Raw genomic sequence first — 19,310 nt, 5'->3', positions numbered from 1 at the left:
CACAGTTATGTGGAGAGTAGGGACTGACTCTGACATTAACTCTGATGCCCCATATTCGACCACTTCCCCTTGGTGGGGAGACCTGATAGCACCCAAAGAAAGAATAAGCAGGCTACCAAGATGAGACTTGATAACCTATGACCATATAGTGGGGGAGGAGGTCCCCCTCGGTCAGAGACCTAGGGGAGGGGAATAGGGTGAAAGTGGGAGGGAGGGAGGAATGGGATAATACGAGTGATGGGATAACAATTGAATAGTAATCTGAATAAATATATTAAATAAAAAAAAGTTTCCTGAGTGCTTTCTATGAACCAGGAATCATGTTTGGGTATAGAAATCCAGGTGAACAAGGCATAGTCTCTGCCCTGGAGATAGGGAGCTGGCCAATGAGAAAGTAATTTGAAGAGAATGTACTGGTGAGATGGAACAAAGTCATACAGAAAAATCAAGACTTCTCAGTCGATGTTCTATTGCTATGAAGTAAAATCACGGCCATGGCAACGCTTCTCAGGGAAAATATTTATTGGGGGCTGGCTTACAGCTTCAGAGTTTAGTTCATTATCATCATAGTGGAAAGTATGGTAGCACACAGGCAGACATGGTGCTGGAGACAGAGCTCAGAGGTCTACATCTGCATCTCCAGGCCAGCTGGATGGTAGCTGCTCTAGCCATTGTTCAAAAGAAGATTAATATACAGGTCTTTGTGAACAGCTCTTGGTTTTCAGACGTTGTTTGATAACTTACAACAACAAAAAGAATGGGTTTTCCATTAAGGCAGAACAAAAACCTGTCAGAAGTTTACAATTCTACTCTTGAGCTGCAGTTCGCAGGACAAAGATCGAGCATGGAGTCAGAGTGGGAGACTGTACTGCCGACCCTGCCAAAGTATGTGGCCAGCACACGTGGCCAGTCACACTCCATAGAAGAGAAAGTTAAAGCACAGAGAGTCTTACAACTTTTCCTCAAACCCTATTTCTCTAAGTGATAAGAAGCCATTGAGTTGCCTTCGACCTGGCCAGTAACTGGATTGGCATAAAGGACTTCGTAATGGCCACAGTAACCACACCCACGGTAATCATTGTGCATTAACTGCATTCTCTTGTGTCAGATATTTTTGGAAAACATTGATATATTCTTGCAGGATATTTAATCACACTGTGAATCCCTAGATTGTGTTGTTTACTGGGAAAACCTGTTTCTGGTTATGGTGTGGCTCAGCACTGGCACACACCTTTAATCCAAGAGCTTTCTGCTTGAATACTGTAAACAGGATAAAATAAAGTCAACTGTAGGTCGAGAGTGGGGAGCAAACAACCAGTTGACAGGAAGTGAACATGGAATGTAGGAAAAAACAGAGAGAGTAAGGGGAAGTCAGGAAAACAGAGAGACACAGAGGAAGTAGAAGGGAGGGATGATCAGTTTGAGAGGGGTTTGAGGTGGCGTTGAAAAGGAGAGCTTCCTTGGGACATCAGCTGAGGAGGAAGGTTGGTTGGGTGCTTTCTCTGTCCCTCTGACCTAGTAGGCTTTTGCCCCAGCATCTGGCTCCTGAGTCTCTATTGGTATAATGAAACAATTGAGATATCTGTTAAAAAACAACAATATATATATTTTCCCTTCTCTTAGCAGGTAGGTCTCCTCTGATATATGTCAAGACCTTGTGTTTGGAATTTTCAAATCTCTCATTGTTTCTGTTTCTGTTCATCTCTCGTTTTCTTCCTTCTTCTCCTGTGTTCCGCCTGCTATGTGTCAGGTCCAAAGAAAAACTCCATTTCCACAAATTCTGGTGGTTAGACAAAAACCAGCATTTCTTAGGAACTTGAAAAGCTGATTCCTCTCTAACCAAAGGAGTCATTCATTTTTCTTATCCCTGGAAGAAGGGGCAAATGGCTGTCTGCAGTGCCTCTTAGCATACCAAGTGCATGCTGGCCTCCGGGCTCTCTCAGTATCACAGGTAACTGTTACACGTTTCTGAGGCTATGCTAGTTAGTAACCTAGCTCTTCTCACCCGCCCCCCTTCACTTTGGTCCAGTGTACATTTTCACGATTTTTCAGTAACTTTTAATTTTTTAAATATTTTATTTTTATTCATCTATGTCTATGTGTGTATCTGTATATGTGCCCAAAGAGGTCAGAGAAATGTCAGATCCTCTGGAGCTGGAGTTATAGGCAGGTGTGAACTGGCCAATGTGGGTGCTGGAAATTGAACTTGAGTCTTCTGCAAGAATAATACATGCCCTTAACAAGCCATACACACACACACACACACACACACACACACACACACACACACAAACACACACACACAAGAAGCTTTAAAAATGTAACTTTATATAATGTTTACAAGTGTTTGCAATTTTCCTCAGAAGTAAGAAAAGACTATGTTTGCAGTATTTAGCTCTGTCTTGGTTTTGGTTTTGGTTTTGTGTGTGTGTGTGTGTGTGTGTGTGTGTGTGTGTGTGTGTATGTGTGTGTGTGTGTGTGTGTGTGTGTGTGTGTGTCTGTCTGTCTGTCTGTCTGTCTGTCTGTCTGTCTGTCTCTCAACAAAGGCACCCAACATAACAAGTCCCTGCTCATTACACATTGTGAGGTTGAAAACGAGCTAAAACAATTCCAGGCTCCTGGTTTGTCCTGCCAGTGACCTCTGTTGCATTCCAGCAGGAGGTGCTGTCTGTGGGCTCTGCCCTGGGGCCAGTAGTGTCTCTTGCTTACTGCCCAGAACCAGCTACCTCTCACCCCTAAAGGGCAAAAATGTGCCTGCCACAGATCTGAATCATCACTGCTAGGAAGGATATTCAGGCCAGTCAGTTCTTAACAAATCCCTTCTTATTACAAAACATATATAGTCCACTGTGCACGCAGCCACATTCGCACGACCTGAACCCATGAAGTAGGTGCTTCTCCTGGAGGGAACTGGTCCTTAACAGGTGCTTCACACTTGTCACTCATCTTTTCCTCATCAGTTTATTCCAAATTCCAGCCTTGCTGCCAGACAGCATCCTTCTCCATGACTTGAATACAACCGCTTTCTGTTTGTTTAATCTAAACTCCTGGCTACTAGGTCAACTCTGGTGCTCCATATTTGACCACCTCCCCTTCGTGGGGAGGCCTGGTGGCACTCAAAGAAAGAATAAGCAAGCTACCAAGATGAGACTTGATAACCTATGACCATATAGTGGGGGAGGAGGTCGCCCTCGGTCAGAGACCTAGGGCAAGGGAATAGGGTGAAAGCAGGAGGGAGGGAGGAATGGGAGGATAGGAGTGATGGGATGACAATTGAGTAGTAATCTGAATAAATTAATAAAATTAAAATAAAAAAAGAAGGTACAAAGATATTCACAAGATGTGAGTGCTGTGCTTTTGAACCCTGAGGCCCTAGAACCCTGAGCCGAATAAACGGCTGGTCACTCTTTTAAAAAAAAAGAATGCTGCCATTTTTACAGAGTGCTTAGCAGGCCAGGTAATCCCAGGGTGAATCTCTAGAGATCCCAGGAGTTGAATGACTTGCCTAAGGGCACAAAGCTGGCACGTGAGCCAGCTCCCAGCTATCACCAAAGCCCTTCACCTCCAAGGCATCCTCTAACCCCAGGCAGGCTTGAACTTGAACTTTGATATGTCATCTTCTCATACTCCCGAGTCCTGTCTCCATTCCTGCACCTACTGGAGGCTGGTACGGCCAGCTTCGCTCTGCCGCAGAGATCTGTTTATCCGTAGTGCTCATGCCATGGTCAGAGCTGAGGCTGCTTCCTTGCCTCAGGTCCACCTGCTCCTCCTGTTTGCTCAGACATTTCCACATTGGCCATGTGTTCTTCCTCATTCTACCATCCTGAGCTCTCACACATTCCCCTGCACCCAGAATTCAAATTCCTTCCCTTCTGTGATTGAGTCGTGGGTTGAATTGTGTCCCTGTCCATACACCCAATTCACATATTGAAGAACTGACACCCCCACACCCCCACACCCCCCCGCCCAGTGTCTCAATGTGACATTAGTTGGGAATGGGGTCACTGTACTTGCAATGAAGTAGGGTAGATACCTCAACCCAATATTCATGTCATCTTTACACAACGAGAGATATGGCCACAGCTATCCACAGAGAACTGATGTGAAGATGAAGGCAGGGACCATTGTGATAGTTCCAGAAGCCAAGGAATGTTGAAGACAAGGACTCCCAGGGCTGGGAGCATCAGCTCCTTCTTAGTGCCCCTTGGGGAATCAACACCACTGAGCCTTGATCTCCAGCTTGCAGCGGCTAGCACCGAGAAAGGAGCACTGCGTGGCTAAGCTACCCAGTGTGCAATATTCTAGCAGCCTTAGCAAACATTCCTGTTCGTTTCTCAAGACCCAATCTAAATGTTCCTGCTATCTCCCTGAGCCATGTCTCAGGCTGCTCAGGCTGCTGGACAACATGTCACAGACAGGTTTTATGCAAACAGCAGAATAAATTTACCTCTAATGGCTCTGGAAGCTGCTGTCCAGGGAGGGCTTGTATATTTAGCTAGCTAGCCTCTCACTTGGTCCTCACATGTCATAAGGGATAAAAGGTCTCTCTGGAGACCTCTGATAAGGATGCTAATTCCAGCCATAAGGACTCTGGTCCCATAACCCACCCATTCTCCCGAAGGCTCGACCTTCTAGTACCATTAACCTCAGGGGAAGACTTGGCAGGGTGTCCTGTACGTGTGGGAAGCTAGGGGTGAGTGATGACACAACAGCTTGTCTATGGGTCTGAATCTATGTCTCTGGTGTTTACAATTGAAGCGGAGGTTTTAAGAGCAAACCAGCCCACATTCTCTTTATGCTTGGTAACTGTATGCAGAGGTAAAGACGAGGGAATGGCATATCCTTGTTGGCATACCTAATCTGGTTGTTTGCCAAAGCTACAATTCCCTGATTAGTAGAAAGAAGGTTGAGCTGAGATTCTGGTTCCCAGAGAGCCAGCTGTGGAGATGAGTCAGCTTCCCAGATGTGCCCAGGCCTCGCAAGACCAATCCAAAGAGAAGCAATCATCTCAACCAGTTGCAAAGCGGGCTCTCAGGGATGAAAGCAGAATATTCTATAAGCCAGAGTGGAGAGGCTAACTCTAACAAGGCCACAGTCATGAGAGGCAGGAGAGGAGGGCAGGGCCGGTGTGCTAGAGGGAAACAGATTACAAAGCAGCCTGGATCCTGCTCTCTGGGTCTGTCCCAGATCAGCTCCATGGATGCCTATCTGGCTTAGGAGAAAGGCTGAGCAACTGGAAAAGCTGGACGCATCTCTGCTTTGAAAGCACTGCAGAATGCTGGGCCCTCAGCAGGTCTATGGCCTGTGTTAATGCTGACAGTTGCTGAGGTAAGAACAGAGCAGGTAGATGGTGTCCTGTTTTCTTGCAGATCACTACTCTGTTGCACTTTCAGTTGCACACAGTGGGAGGGGGCAGCATGGCTTCTGTCCTGCCGTCATGAGCTGTTTCATGAGTACTTTCATCCTTGAATGTCCTCTTAAACCCTGGGAACTAAGGTCACATGTCACCTCTCAGGATCAGTAAAAAAGTAGAGGGCCCCAAAAACTGGCAAATTGACTTCTTGGTGATGGTGGTGGTAGTGGTCTCTCTCTCTCTCTCTCTCTCTCTCTCTCTCTCTCTCTCTCTCTACCTGTGTGTGTGTTGCAGATATGGCACTACTGAGCAGCTAAGTCACAGAAGAGTTATGAATACCAACTCCTTCAATTCAAAGGGCCCACCACCTGGTTAATAATGTTGGATAACATTGGTTCTTCCAGATTTTCCAAGTACCCAGTGTCACCAGTTGGAAGAAACTTAACCTCCAGAATTACAGGACACCTCAGTGATCAAGGCCAGTGATTTACAACTTTAGGTGTACATTGAACCATCTGGCCAGCAGTGGGGGTAGGGAGCGTTCTTTCTTTTTTTTATATGAGGGTTGTGGTTGGAGGTAGAATTCAGCGGCAGAATGCTTGCCGAGCATTTTTAAGACCCTGTGTTTTAAGTCTCAGCATTGCAAAATTATGGATAAATAAAAAACAAATTAAAAAAGGTTGCCCTTACCAGATCAATTACATCAGAATTCCTGGGATGGAACCAAGCATCATACGATTCTGTTTATTTGGGTTAAGAATTATAGTGGTTTGAACGGCTCATATATTTGAATGTTTGGTTTCTAGTTGGTGGAACTGTTTGGGAAGGATTAGGAGGTGTGGCCTTGTTGGAGGAGGTGTGTTACTAGAGGCAGGCTTTGAGGTTTCAAAAAGCCCACGTCATTTCCAATTAACTCCCTCTGCCTTGGGTCTATATATTAGCTATAAGCTGTCAGCTACTGCTCCAGCACCATGTCTGCCTGCTCACAGCCATGATCCCTACCATGAATGTCATGGGCTCATCTCCAGAAATTGTAAGAAATCCGCCCCCCCCCATTAAATGCATTCTTTTATAAGTTGTCTTAGTCACGGTGTCTCATCACAGCAATAGAAAAGTAACTAAGATAAGAACACGACAATCTTTTCGTCATCAACAAAATTAAGCAGTAGTTCTATTCACAGGAGAGAAGTAAAAAGCTATTTAAAGAGCGGGACCATGTTTTCTTTTTTTAGAAGGAGGAGCAGAAGGAGCCAGGTGGACTGGGTTCAACTTGTAGCTTGTCACTGCTTACTGTCTGTGAACCTAGAACACATGACTTGGTCCCCGTGTGCCTTGTCTTCCTCATATCTAAAAATGGAAACAGTAAAAATGCCACTTCACAGGACAGTCTTAAAAGCTAGTTTGAATTGCATTGCCCAAGTGCTTCACACTGTGCTTAGCATGCTGTCCAAGTACTGTACAAACATTTGCTATTACTTTCTAACAGCACAGCTTTTCATGGGTCCAGGCTTATACTTGACATTTATGAGACAGTCTACCCATGAAAATAGGCTTTTATATGGGATCCTGCCTTTGGGATGAGGGACATAGAAACTAAAAATGTATGTGTGCAAATTGGACAATTAATAATCTGCAGCCTTGATGTTGTGTCAGAGAAGATGAATGTCTCAGCTATCGAATGGGTACCATTTTAGAAACCAACAACTAGGACGTTAAAAATAGTCATGTGGAAAATGGCTCTAGGATTAAAATGAAAATCTTTTCTTGATGACATGGGGTGTTTCAAGCAAAATGGAATTGCATTTATAAATCTGTATTTTACAAAGTTATAATTCTAGGGGACAAAAGGAAATTGTCTTACACTTTCATTATAGGTCAACGGATGTCTAATAAAAATGGGTTCTAAGAGAAAGAAAATGGATGAGAAGAACAGAGGGGCGACTATTAAGGAGCTGCCTTGCTTTTAAAACAGCTAGACAAGCGCCTATAGATTTTTCCCAAGATCTGGAAAGTTGACTTTTAAATTACCCACTTACAATGTTATACATACTTAAGCTTTTCATTTTGTTGTATGGAACTTATATTTGTTTGGTCACTTACAACAAGTTCATATTAGATATCTGAGTATTTACCTTACTGACTTAGAATGATTCTGGGGCAAGGAGGGAAACGCTCCCCAGGAACATTGGCTCCTCACCTCTAAGATTCACGAAGAGCAAAGCAATCGGTTTGGAATGGCTTTTAGCTGGGCTGATGCCTTTTATCATGGCTGCCTTCTGCACTTCTGATGGACCATACTGGGTATCACCAGAGTCTTCTAGGAGGGGACTCCTCCACTGGAGGTGCTGCTCACACCATTTTGACCAGGCTCCTGGACCTACTGGTATTTTTGTTGCTAAATTCTTTCCTTCAAGGATTCTTTCTTTCTTTCTTCATTTTTCTATTATCTATCTATCTATCTACCTTTCTTTCTTTCTTTCTAAAGTCTTGGAAACACATCCTCTAACAATTCTCTCAGCAAAGATCTACAGAAGTCCAGTTCTCCTAATCTTTGGAACTATCTGCCCTAAGGGGGAGGTCGGTGAGATTTGACTTCTAGATTAAAGTTCTGGATGTATTGATGTCTTGAGTATACTCATCCAACTCTGGTTTTCCAGAATCCACTTAAGATCTAGAAGAAAGAATTATTTGAAATGTGTACACCTATAAGTACATGGAGAATAAGGAGGAGGACAAAGACAAACAAACAAACAAACAAAAAACCCAACCCCAAAGAATATGACCAATAAAAACCAATCAAACAAATTAAAGAAGGTCAAACTTGAAGTTGCCCCAATTTTTATTGAAGGATCATCAAGAATCCAGAGAACAGTAACATCATAGATGGGAGCAAAGAACATGGCTTAAAACAGGAAGGACCAGAGGCATGGAGAAACACTGCTGCCCTGGGCTCCTTCACCTTTGCTCCTGGTGATGTCTCCCCACCTTAGAAAAAGAATGATACATATTTTCCAGTGAAAGTAAGAGAGGGTCCACTGGGCAGGATGGTACAGACTGAGTTATGCAATGCGACCACGACAGAACTAAGTGGAAGGAGATGAGGAGGAAGAGACCCCAGAGGTCCAGACTCTCTACAGCGTCCTGTCTACTCACTCAGTTTCCAGAACAGTTTCACCAGAAACTTTCTTTCCTAGTAAAAGAACTAAAAATATTTTTTAAAAAGCCATCTCTGAGGATTCTGCTGGGTCCAAAAAGAAAGACCTAACTCTTCTGATATGAAGGTTTCCTAAAGCATATCACTTGGCCAGATCCCTTGCTCTGCACTCACTCAGAAACTCTGGTCAACTTTTTAATTCTCCCACAACTGGACATGACCAGACACCGAAGACAGACAAGGAAGAACTCTAACATGCAAGATAGAGATCGACCAGGCAAGCTACAAACAGAAAATAAAGAAGTAAAAATAGTTTGGAGGAAAAATAAACTATGTTGCAGAAAAAAATTCAAAATAAAGTTATTATTAAAGTCCTTTAAGAGATGAACAGTGATATGAAATCCCAGAAATAAGGTTGGAATGTTACTTCAAAAGCCACATTCAGGGAACATGAAAGAACTCTTAGAAATTAAAAACACAGCAGAGTTGAAACTCTCAACAGAAAGCTGGAAGGGCGTGTTGATCTACCCCTAGGAAGCAGAGAAAAGGCAACAGAAAGAAAACAGAACAAATGGTTATATAGAATATAAATATGTATTTATGCCTGCTTTTATATAAAAACACATTAAATGTTACATTATATCACAGACCATTTTATTGATCAGGAAGCAAAGACAGGCAGATCTCTGTGAATTCAAGGTCAACCTGGTCTACATAGTGAGTTGCGAGCCAGACAGAGTTATACAATGAGATCCTGTCTCAAAACAAAACAACAACAACAACAACAACATTGTGTTAAGTAATCTAGGAAGGTCAATATCTGCATTGAGTTGCAGAAAAAGAGAACAAAGAATAGGAACGGGAAAAGTTAAAGATTTAGTAAAGTCCCGTGAGCTTCTAAACTGACTAGCTCACAAAAATTCCCAGAACAATGCATGAAATGGTCTCCTACTAAGGTGTAGCTTTATGAACTACCAGGAAAAAGGAGACAAGAAGATTGTCAAACCTGAAAGGCAAATTCAAATCACACACACACAAAAACCAAGTCAAACTTATTTGCGTAACCATTGATGATTGAGCTAAATAAAACTACACTATCACTGTTAGACTATGAGGGTTCTTATACATGTGTGTATTATATGCTGGCCTCTGTTGAAATTGATGAGGCTTATTGATAGTTTAATTGTTGGTCCTTGGGATGGAATCTATAGTATATGGCCTTTTAAAAAGCTTGCATTGCATCATTGGCTTTCCGTAGTTTCAATTTCCAAATGTCATAATGAGTATCTAATGGACCTTGATGAAGATTTAGGATCTTCTAAGAATCTATGTAGTGCGGCTTGGGAAATGGAACAGTTACTAAAGTGCTTGCCATATATGCCTGAACACCTGAATTCAATTCCCAGTACACCATATCAAACACACACACACACACACACACACAGAGAGAGAGAGAGAGAGAGAGAGAGAGAGAGAGAGAGAGAGAGAGAGAGAAGATGTAACAGCATGCACCTCTGATTCCAGTATGGGGGACAGAGACAGGATGAGCTCTAGGTTCAGTGAGAGATCCTTTCTCAAAATATACGGTGGCATCATTTATGTGTGTCTATACACACATGAACATTCTCTCTGTTTCTCTCTCTCTCTCTCTCTCTCTCTCTCTCTCTCTCTCTCTCTCTCATATCTACATATAGTACAGGAGTGCAGTTGCATACTGGGCTAATCAACAGCCATAGATGAAAACTTTATACCCACGAAGTTAACTCAATGGAGATAGTTGAATAGTAGAAGAGCCTTTGGATATCACTCAAACTCACCATGAGTAATGGGTCTTTCCCCAGAAGAAGCACACTCAGTGGATATGAGGATATGAAATGCTGTAGTTTTGACAGAGAACTGAAACCAGTTTGGGCCTTGCTATTGTTCCAGTAGTTATTGAGTCTTAGCAGGAGGGATTCAATAAAGCTTGCCCATTAACGCATCACTGCCTCACTTTCCCTTCCATGCCCAATCTACCTAAGAGTTTAGGAGGAGACTCCTGTGAGCTGGCTGCCACTGGTATTCTATATGAGACTCAGTAGTAGTAATAGTAGTAGTAGTAGTAGTAGTAGTAGTAGTAGTAGTAGTAGTAGCAGCAGCAGCGGCGGCAGCAGTGGCAGCAGCAGCAGCAGCAGCAGTAGTAGTAATGTTTGGAATTGAGCCCCTGGAATTAATTTCACCTGAAATCAAGAATCCTAGAATAAATTTATTGACAGCAAAAATATAAAAAGTTTGCTTTATTTGGAAAAAGGTTTTCAGAATAATTTTCTTCTATTTTTTGAAAAAAAAAACATGGAGGAAGGAAAGAATAACCAAATGATAATTGGCACACGATATTTTGAACACCATCTCTATCCCCCAATTCCCTGATCTCCTATTGGTCTTAAGCAAGTCTCTTCAGCTTGTTATCATTTGGTTTACTTGGCTCTGTAGTGAAAATATCATAGTAGCCTTACCACCAAGTGTCTGATAAGTTCATTAAATTCACTCTTGTTTATTAAGTCCACTGCATGTGGAAGTCAAGAGCAGACCACTTGCTCCTTTCAGACTTATAGAAAGTCTGTAAAATAACTTATTCAGCAAGAATCATCAAATATTCACTTTTGTGCACAAACATCAATCCAAATAATGACACGAAACTTTATGTGTAACTGTTAGCATTGTCCCTGTTGTGGATTTCAAAGGCCAAGACTCACTGGTTCCCAGTCGCAGTGTAATCTAACCCAGTTCATCTTGCCTCCGGCTGTCTTTTTTTTTTTTTTTTTTTTGTAAAGTGAAGAAATAATTTTTTTTTTTAAAAGTAGAATGTGAGGATGAAGGCTCAAACAAACGAGTTTCTGGGGTATATTGTACCACAACATATACTGTTGATATAATGATTTATTAACTTAATGATATGACCTATCAGCCAAGTCCTTGGTTGGCTTGGGCACTCTCACTTCGATATTATGTTCAAAGGCATCAAAATCTATTACTGACATTCTTTATACAACTTCCTGATTTTTATTTTTCTTCTTCATTAACCAATATTATACCTTTGAAAATGCACAGTATATTTTCCCATGAAAGACAAAAACAGTGAGTTTTACCGGTACATTGTTATATGAATGCTCCTAAGCATGAGTGAGTTGATACAATGTTATCTTACTATAATGATCTATGGCCTGTGACCATTAAAAACACAACATTATAATACCATGCTCTTATTCCATAATGGAGTTTTTCACATGTACTTGATTTTCTTTTTTTTTTTAATTTTTTATTAATTTATTCTTGCTACATCTCAATGGTTATCCCATCCCTTGGATCCTCCCATTCTTCCCTCCCTCCCGCTTTCCCCCTATTTCCCTCTCCTATGACTGTGACTGAGGGGGACCTCCTCCCCCTTTATATGCTCATAGGGTATCAAGTCTCTTCTTGCTAACCTGCTATCCTTCCTCTGAGTGCCACCAGGTCTCCCCCTCCAGGGGACATGGTCAAATATGAGGCACCAGAGTTCATGTGAAAGTCATACTCCACTCTCCACTCAACTGTGGAAAATGTTCTGTCCATTGGCTAGATCTGGGTAGCCAAACTAAGGCACCAGCCAAGGACAATACAGCCGGTAAACTTTAAACCCCCACCCAGATCTTGCCTCCGGCTGTCTTGATGACCTGTTTGGTATTGAATACAGAGGAAGGGAATTAACTCAGCCAATGGGCAAGAGGGCCATCTTCTTTTCTAGCCAGAGCTGTTGTTTTTGTTTCCTAGTCTTGTTCATCCTCGGGCAATCAAGCTGCAAGACTGAATTCAAGCCCTCTTTCCCGAGAGCCTCTTAAATGCACAACTTTCAAAGACGCTCTGAAGTTGAAAACCCTAGCCTAACCCTTTACATACAAGTGACATTTGTTTTACTTTAAGAGGAAAATGATAAATCCCTCAAGACTTTCAGGCTTAAGTAGCTTTCAAAGACCCCCAAGTTAATTAAAGGAGGACAATATACAAAAGAAGATGACCTTTCCCATATAAGCTATAAATATGCCATTGTTAATGAATTTCATTACAGGAGAGAATGCAATGAGCAACTCCGGATGATGGATTGGCAGACTGGTGGTTATCATTTAAGTAGTTAAAATATTGTAACTAAGCCATTCTTTAAAAATGGACATGAATGTTAAAAATAAATTAATATATTCTAAAGCAATACAGTTTTGTTTAGACTTTAGGAGGTATATTAATGATTTATTGTTCTTCTTTCAGCTAAAAATGTTAATCAGAGAGGAAGAATTATAGGGCTGACTGGGCTTCACTAAATCCTTCCACGGAGTTATGTGGACCTTCACCACGCTACCTTGTTGAAGGGAATTTGCTTTACATTGATGAATAGCCAAAACAAATTTTACCATTGTAGTGGGTGGGGGAAATGCTGTATTTTAAGAGCAAACATGAATTATAATGTGTCGACAAATTCAAAGCAACCATTCTGAGCAATTAGCACACAAGGAAACTCCAGAGCAATGGAATAATGCCTGAAAGGAAATATCCTGATTTTATATTTTCCTAAATCTGATTTCAAGTTCCAAGTACTTTCCTTCAGCTGATCTAAATATCTTTCAGCAGTCACTTAAAAAATGAATAGAAGGAAAACAAAAATCTGTCTGAAATGCCCAGCTGGTTCGTACTAGAACCTCATGGTTAATTCCATGATTAACAAGGTTTTGTTTGTTAAGTCTTAATGCTTGCTCCCAGACCAAATTTCTTGGGTTCAAATCTCTGCTACACCAATCAGCAGCTCTAGGACTTGAAACAAACTTACTGACCTCTCAGGACCCCATTTTTCTCTGTAAACAAGAGATGACAACAGCCACTCTCTCCTACAGTGAAACAAGATAACACACGGGAAATGATTAGTACTGGCCCAACACACATTAAATAATAAGCACTACATCTTAGCCGTAAGCTTTGATGATTTAAAAATTTCCATCTATATAGCTGACATACTACTTAGACATTAGGCAGGGTATGCAAAGGAAGAATTTAGTGAAATTCAGTGATTTCTTCGAAGTGCCCTGGCTGTTCCCAGGCATAAAGTACAAGCACAGAGAACTGTTGGAGGAAGGTCCAACTGTGTTTCCAAATGTTGATTTCAGTGCCTTGGCATCTGGTTACCACTTTGCCTTGGGCATTGTTACAAAAGTTGAACTATCTCCTGTAATCGTGTGATGATAAGGAATGTTCCCCAATTATCCCTGATTGGCTAAATAAAGATGCTGCTGAAGCCTATGACCAGGTTGAAGAGAGGGCGGTGGATTTTTAGGTGCCCTGGCTTGGGTTCGAGGGAGGAGGAAATGGAAGAGAAAGAGAGGAGTAGGGTTGGGAGTGGGAGTTGCAAGAAGGCAAGATGGTGCTGATCTTGTGGCTGTAGGAACAGACTGGTGGAGCAGAAGCTGCCCCTGGAGTCGTCAGATTAGCAAGTGATTGGCTTTTATGTGGGTTTTAAAGGCACTGGGATTAGAGTAGCTCAGAATCTGCCCAGCGTAGTGCTTACAGCTTAAAAATAAATCAGAGTCTTTCTGTGTCAGTCATTGCGGAACTAGCTGGCTAAAGAAAACTACTGCCCTAATAATTTATTGTATTGATTAATATAGAAAGAGTAATTCCTCTTTTTACAACAGAGAATGAGATACCAAAAAAGCTAAAATTGGATTTCAGGGTCACTTAGGGCAAAAGCTAAGAAATAGGCCTACAGGAGATAATCTGGCCAGCTGCAGGGAAGAACCAGCAATGAGTCTTGCATTCCTTTTGGCCCACAGGAGATAAGATTGCTAGGAAACTGAGAGAGAGAGAGAGAGAGAGAGAGAGAGAGAGAGAGAGAGAGAGAGAGAGAGAGAGAGAGAGAGAAAGAGAGAGAGAGAGGGAGGGAAGGAAGGAGGGAGGGAGAGAGAGAGAAAAGAAAGCCAGAACCATTTGTGATTTTGGCACCCTCAAAGCACAATACCCCTTTTGTATCTCAACTGATAGGCACTTGCCAGGCTAGAACTCCCCTGATGCTTTGGGTGCGGTGGGAGGGAAAAGACCCTATAAATTTACCCTCAGCTCAGAGTTCAGTGTTCTTTCCGGATACCACTGCGTTGGTGACAGTCAGAGTCCAGCTTGAGTCAAAAATTAAAGGACCCTGTGTGTATTGCTGTGGTATCAAGTCCTGGTGGTCTTTTTGGGGGGGTCTCACAATCTAGACACAGCAAGAACAACATGAACCTCAAGTAAGTACAAACCACGATGTGGTCCTTAACACTGGCAAAGCAGTGCTAGAGAGAGCACAGAGGAGTCCAAAGTACCTTGGAAACAAGAAATGGAAAAACAGTCTGGATCCAGTTCTTAGCTTGTTCACAGGAGTTGTTTAAATAGTTGCTCCCCTACATTTGTATAAACCTTAACCCCCTAATACTTGTGGACATGATGGCTTTATTTGTAAAATGTGCATTAAGCCCATTGTTTCTCCTCACCTTTAGGACAGTTTGGTTTCAGATGAAGACATTCATTCTTCAAAACACTGGCAAACAGAAAGCCCATGGCTGGGTTAAGTACCTGGCAGGTTGTTCTTGTTTCAGTACAGGGGCCTCTTTAACCACGCCAACTTGTTTCTTCTTGACTTCAGGATGTTGCTGCCATTTTCTGTTGTTTATTAGATAGTGCCACTATAAAAAACTAGATGTCATGTCTCCCATAAAATAAAATATTAGCAGAGGATGGAATAGGGGAGATTGTAAAGGCAGAAGAGATGAAAAAGCACCCCAAACCCAAAGGCTTATCATTCACCTCAAATCTGCTGTCATAGAAAGTTGCAGAAAGGATGACAGCCTTAAATGAGGGCGGTTCCTTGACAAAGAGGAAATATCATCTTGGGCATTTACATAATCATAACATATCTGGGTGTTTTTCCCACCTGAGAATCTCTACTAGATGTCTGGGAAACATCAGAACTCCAACAAATACAAAAGGTCAGAAAGCCCACAGCTTACTCTGTCAAGACTCAAGAAAAAGAGGCATTTGGAATTATGGAAAGTCCTTAGGTTACTAAAAATATAGAGTACCTTACCTTTTCACTCACCTCAAACATTTGCCTTATATTAATATGGTGCACAAAAGCTTTCTAAGGATTCAGACAAGTGTCCTTAAACACAGGAAAGTAGAATCCTACTTCACATTTACACAAATAACAAAACTGAAAACCAAACAGAACTAAACGTGCTTGTATCAGTAAAACCCAAGCATCTGAGAACAGTGCTTTCTGAGGGTATAGAGACTTCCTGTACATGGCAATAGTCGAATGTGTGTATGCTGTATACAGGTCAGCACAGCAATATCTGTCACCGATGTACATACTCCCACAGTTTAATCCTATAATGTTACATACAGAGACTTATAATGCAAATATGCTTAAACATGTTCTAAATAATATATGTTTATCAATGTTGGAAATATTAAAAGCTTGAGCATGGGGCTGGAGAAATGGCTTAGTGTTAAGAATGCTTATTGCCGGTGCTGGGTGGGTCGGCTGGACGTAAGTTAGAGTCATTCAGGAAAGGGAACATCAGTTAAGAAAACTTCTCTATCCAATTGGTTTGTAGACAGGTGTATGGGGCATTTCTTGATTAACAATTGATGCAAGAGGGCCTGACCCATGGTGGATGGTGTCATCTCTGGGCAGATGGTCCTGGGTTGTATAAGAAAGCAGGCTGGGCAAGTCATGGAGAGCAAGCAAGTAAGAAAGCTGTGCTTCTCCGTGACCTCAGACTCAGTTCCTGTTTCCAGCTTCCTGCCTTCAGTTCCTGTCCTGGTTTCTCTCAGTGATGGACTATGATCAGGATGAGTAAGCCAAATAAATCCTTTCCACTCCAAGTTTTTGTTATTATGCTTTATCACAGTTGTAGAAAGAAAACTGACACACTATGCTTCCAAAGGAAGTTGTTCCCAGTCTCAACACTGGGTAGCTCACAACAACCTGTAACTCCAGTTTCAGGAGATCTGTTGCCTTCTAACTTCTGCTGCTGGCACTAGGCACATACATGGCACACATGGATACAAGCAGGCAGAATGCTCATGCACATACAATAAAATAAATGAAATAAGACAACTTTTTTTTAAAACTTTGAACTTTTAAAGTGTAGGAATTGTAAAGACTATGAGACCTTTTAAATTTTGATTATATTTTACATTATGAGGTAAACATGAGACCTGGGTGGGGCAATGGTAGAAGATAACTAGAAGTGATGTCACCTTAAAAATAAAATAAAACAAACACTTTGCTTAAATAAAAAGTCACTACAGAGTATGAAAATCGATGCAATAAAGATATAGAATACTTAAGATGAACCAGACTGAAATGCTATAAGTGAAAATTAAATTAGTCAAATGCAATCAGTGGACACCCTGATTAACAGTGTGGCCACAGGGGGAGAGTATTAGGGCTTGAAGACAAGGTGAAAGAATTGGAACCCTCAGTAAATGACAAAATAAATTATTTAACACATATGAAAGGAACATAAGAGATCTTGGGGACACCATGAAAAGATCATATCTATAAATTCTGGGCATAGACAAAGGAGAACTCAATACCAAAGTCATAGAAAACAATATCAATACATTCATAGAAGAGATTTCTCTAAATATAGAAAAGCATGCTAATCTAGATATGACAACAAATACACAGGGTCAGAAAAGAAATTTCCTACATCATATTATAATTAAAACAGTAAATATACAGAACAAAGAAATGGTTTGAAAGCTGCAACAAACATGTCCCTTATAAAGGCTGGCCCATGAGAATAACAGTTGATTTCTCAGTAAAGACTTTAAATAAAAAAAAAAAAAAACCAGAAGGATTTGCAAAGAAGCATCTGATGATTGGAAAGACCTCAGCTGCCAATCCAGACCAGCTACACACAGGAAAACTATGTGCAGTAAAGAAAAGCTTTCTATGACAAAAGCAGGCTTAAGGAATTTATAACCATTATACCAGATCTGCAGAGGATACTGGAGGGAATTCTTCAAGCTGAACACAATGATAAACACATCCAGGAGAACACGGGCAGAAAACCCTGCTAAACTAGCTGTAGGAGGGAGGGAGGGAGGGAGGGAGGGAGGGAGGGAGGGAGGGAGAGAGAGAGAGAGAGAGAGAGAGAGAGAGAGAGAGAGAGAGAGAGAGAGAGAGAGCAAGCACTTCATATTATTAAGGGAACATGCCATCAAGAAGACATAATTCTAAGCGTATGTGCACTGCACACGGTCTCACCCAGCTACAGATAACAAATGCTACTTGATGCCAAGTCACAGATTGATGCCACTGAAATAATAGTGAGTGTTTTCAAAATCCCACGGTCACAAATAGAGACCAACATAGCAAAAATAAACAGAAACATCGGGGTTAAATGATACCACAGACCAAATGAACCTAACAGACAACTACAGAATATTCTATCTACATGGTGCATTCTCCTCAGCAGCCCATGAAAATTTCCCCTGAAGTAGCTCATATATTATAGGGTCACACAGAAAGTCTTAACAAATATGGGAGAACTGAAATAACTTCTTTTTTTTAAAAAAAAGATTTACTTATTTTTTATTTATTGCATATGAGTGCTTTATCTGCAGAAAAGGGTATCAGATCACATTATAGATGGTCGTGAGCTACCATGTGGTTGCTGGGAATTGAACTCAGGACCTCTAGAAGAGCAGGCGGCGCTCTTAACCACTGAGCCATCTCTCCAGCCCACTGAAATAACTTCTTATATCCCATCTCACCTTAATAGAACAAAAGAAACTACACAAACTCATAGAGATCAAACAAAAATAACATCAACGTCATTCTAAAATAGAGAAAATCTCAAAGCAGTTCCATTAAGCTCAGGGATATTCACACAGTACTTGAGGTTTCAGCTATAGCAATAACGTAAGAGAAGGAAATGAACTGGATACAATGACTGAAGCCACAGAATTTCCCATTGCCCAGGGTGCCCTTGGTCGTCAAGTTAAGTACGCCGAATGTATGTATGCACATCCCTGGCTTAGGAAGGAACTTGTCCACTCCCGATGCCAGCTCATCAGGAGGTGAATAATACAACAGAATTGTTCAAGAAACAACAAAACATGGTAATGTCACTTATTACAAAATTGTAACAATTCCATTAAATCATTTGTTAGTACAGTATACATGCTCAGTGTAGGCGCTGTGCAGTCAGGGCCATTTGTAACCAAATTATAGAGAAACAGAGGGAGGATTCAGCCATATAGTTATGATCATATTGTCTTCAAACAAGAAAAGGCTGTGATTTCTTTTAGCTAGTAGTCATTTGAGTCACGAAAGCCCCTGCGAAGGTTCAGAATTAGTTTGTGTACTTAAGGTAGCCCAAGCCTAAGTTAGAATTACCATGTTACGATAGCTAGTGGCATGTTCAAATATATTCTATTAAAAAACTCTCCCAATATACTTGCCACCTGGGACTGTTATGAAATTAACTGTCTCAGCAAAAGTGGAGCTCAAAGAACGCAATCAAATTGGCTTTATTGCCTAGAACCACAATGGTGCTCTAACCAGGTCATCTCATTAACACAAATATATGTAGCCAACCTCTTTGGGACACCCTTAGAAAAGAAACAGTGAAGAATATATTTAAAAAAAAACATAGCTCCTTTTCAGATCAAGGCCTTATTTATCAAAATGCAGTAACAAATACCAACATTGGATGAGGGCAATGGTTTCATTATCCCCTCCAGAAGGCCATT

This window comes from Acomys minous (genome assembly GCF_964271855.1).
Source record: "Acomys minous genome assembly, chromosome: 2".
Classification (NCBI taxonomy): Eukaryota; Metazoa; Chordata; class Mammalia; order Rodentia; family Muridae; genus Acomys; species Acomys minous.
The sequence above is the reverse complement of the archived record's forward strand: the minus strand, read 5'-3'. Positions refer to the sequence as shown.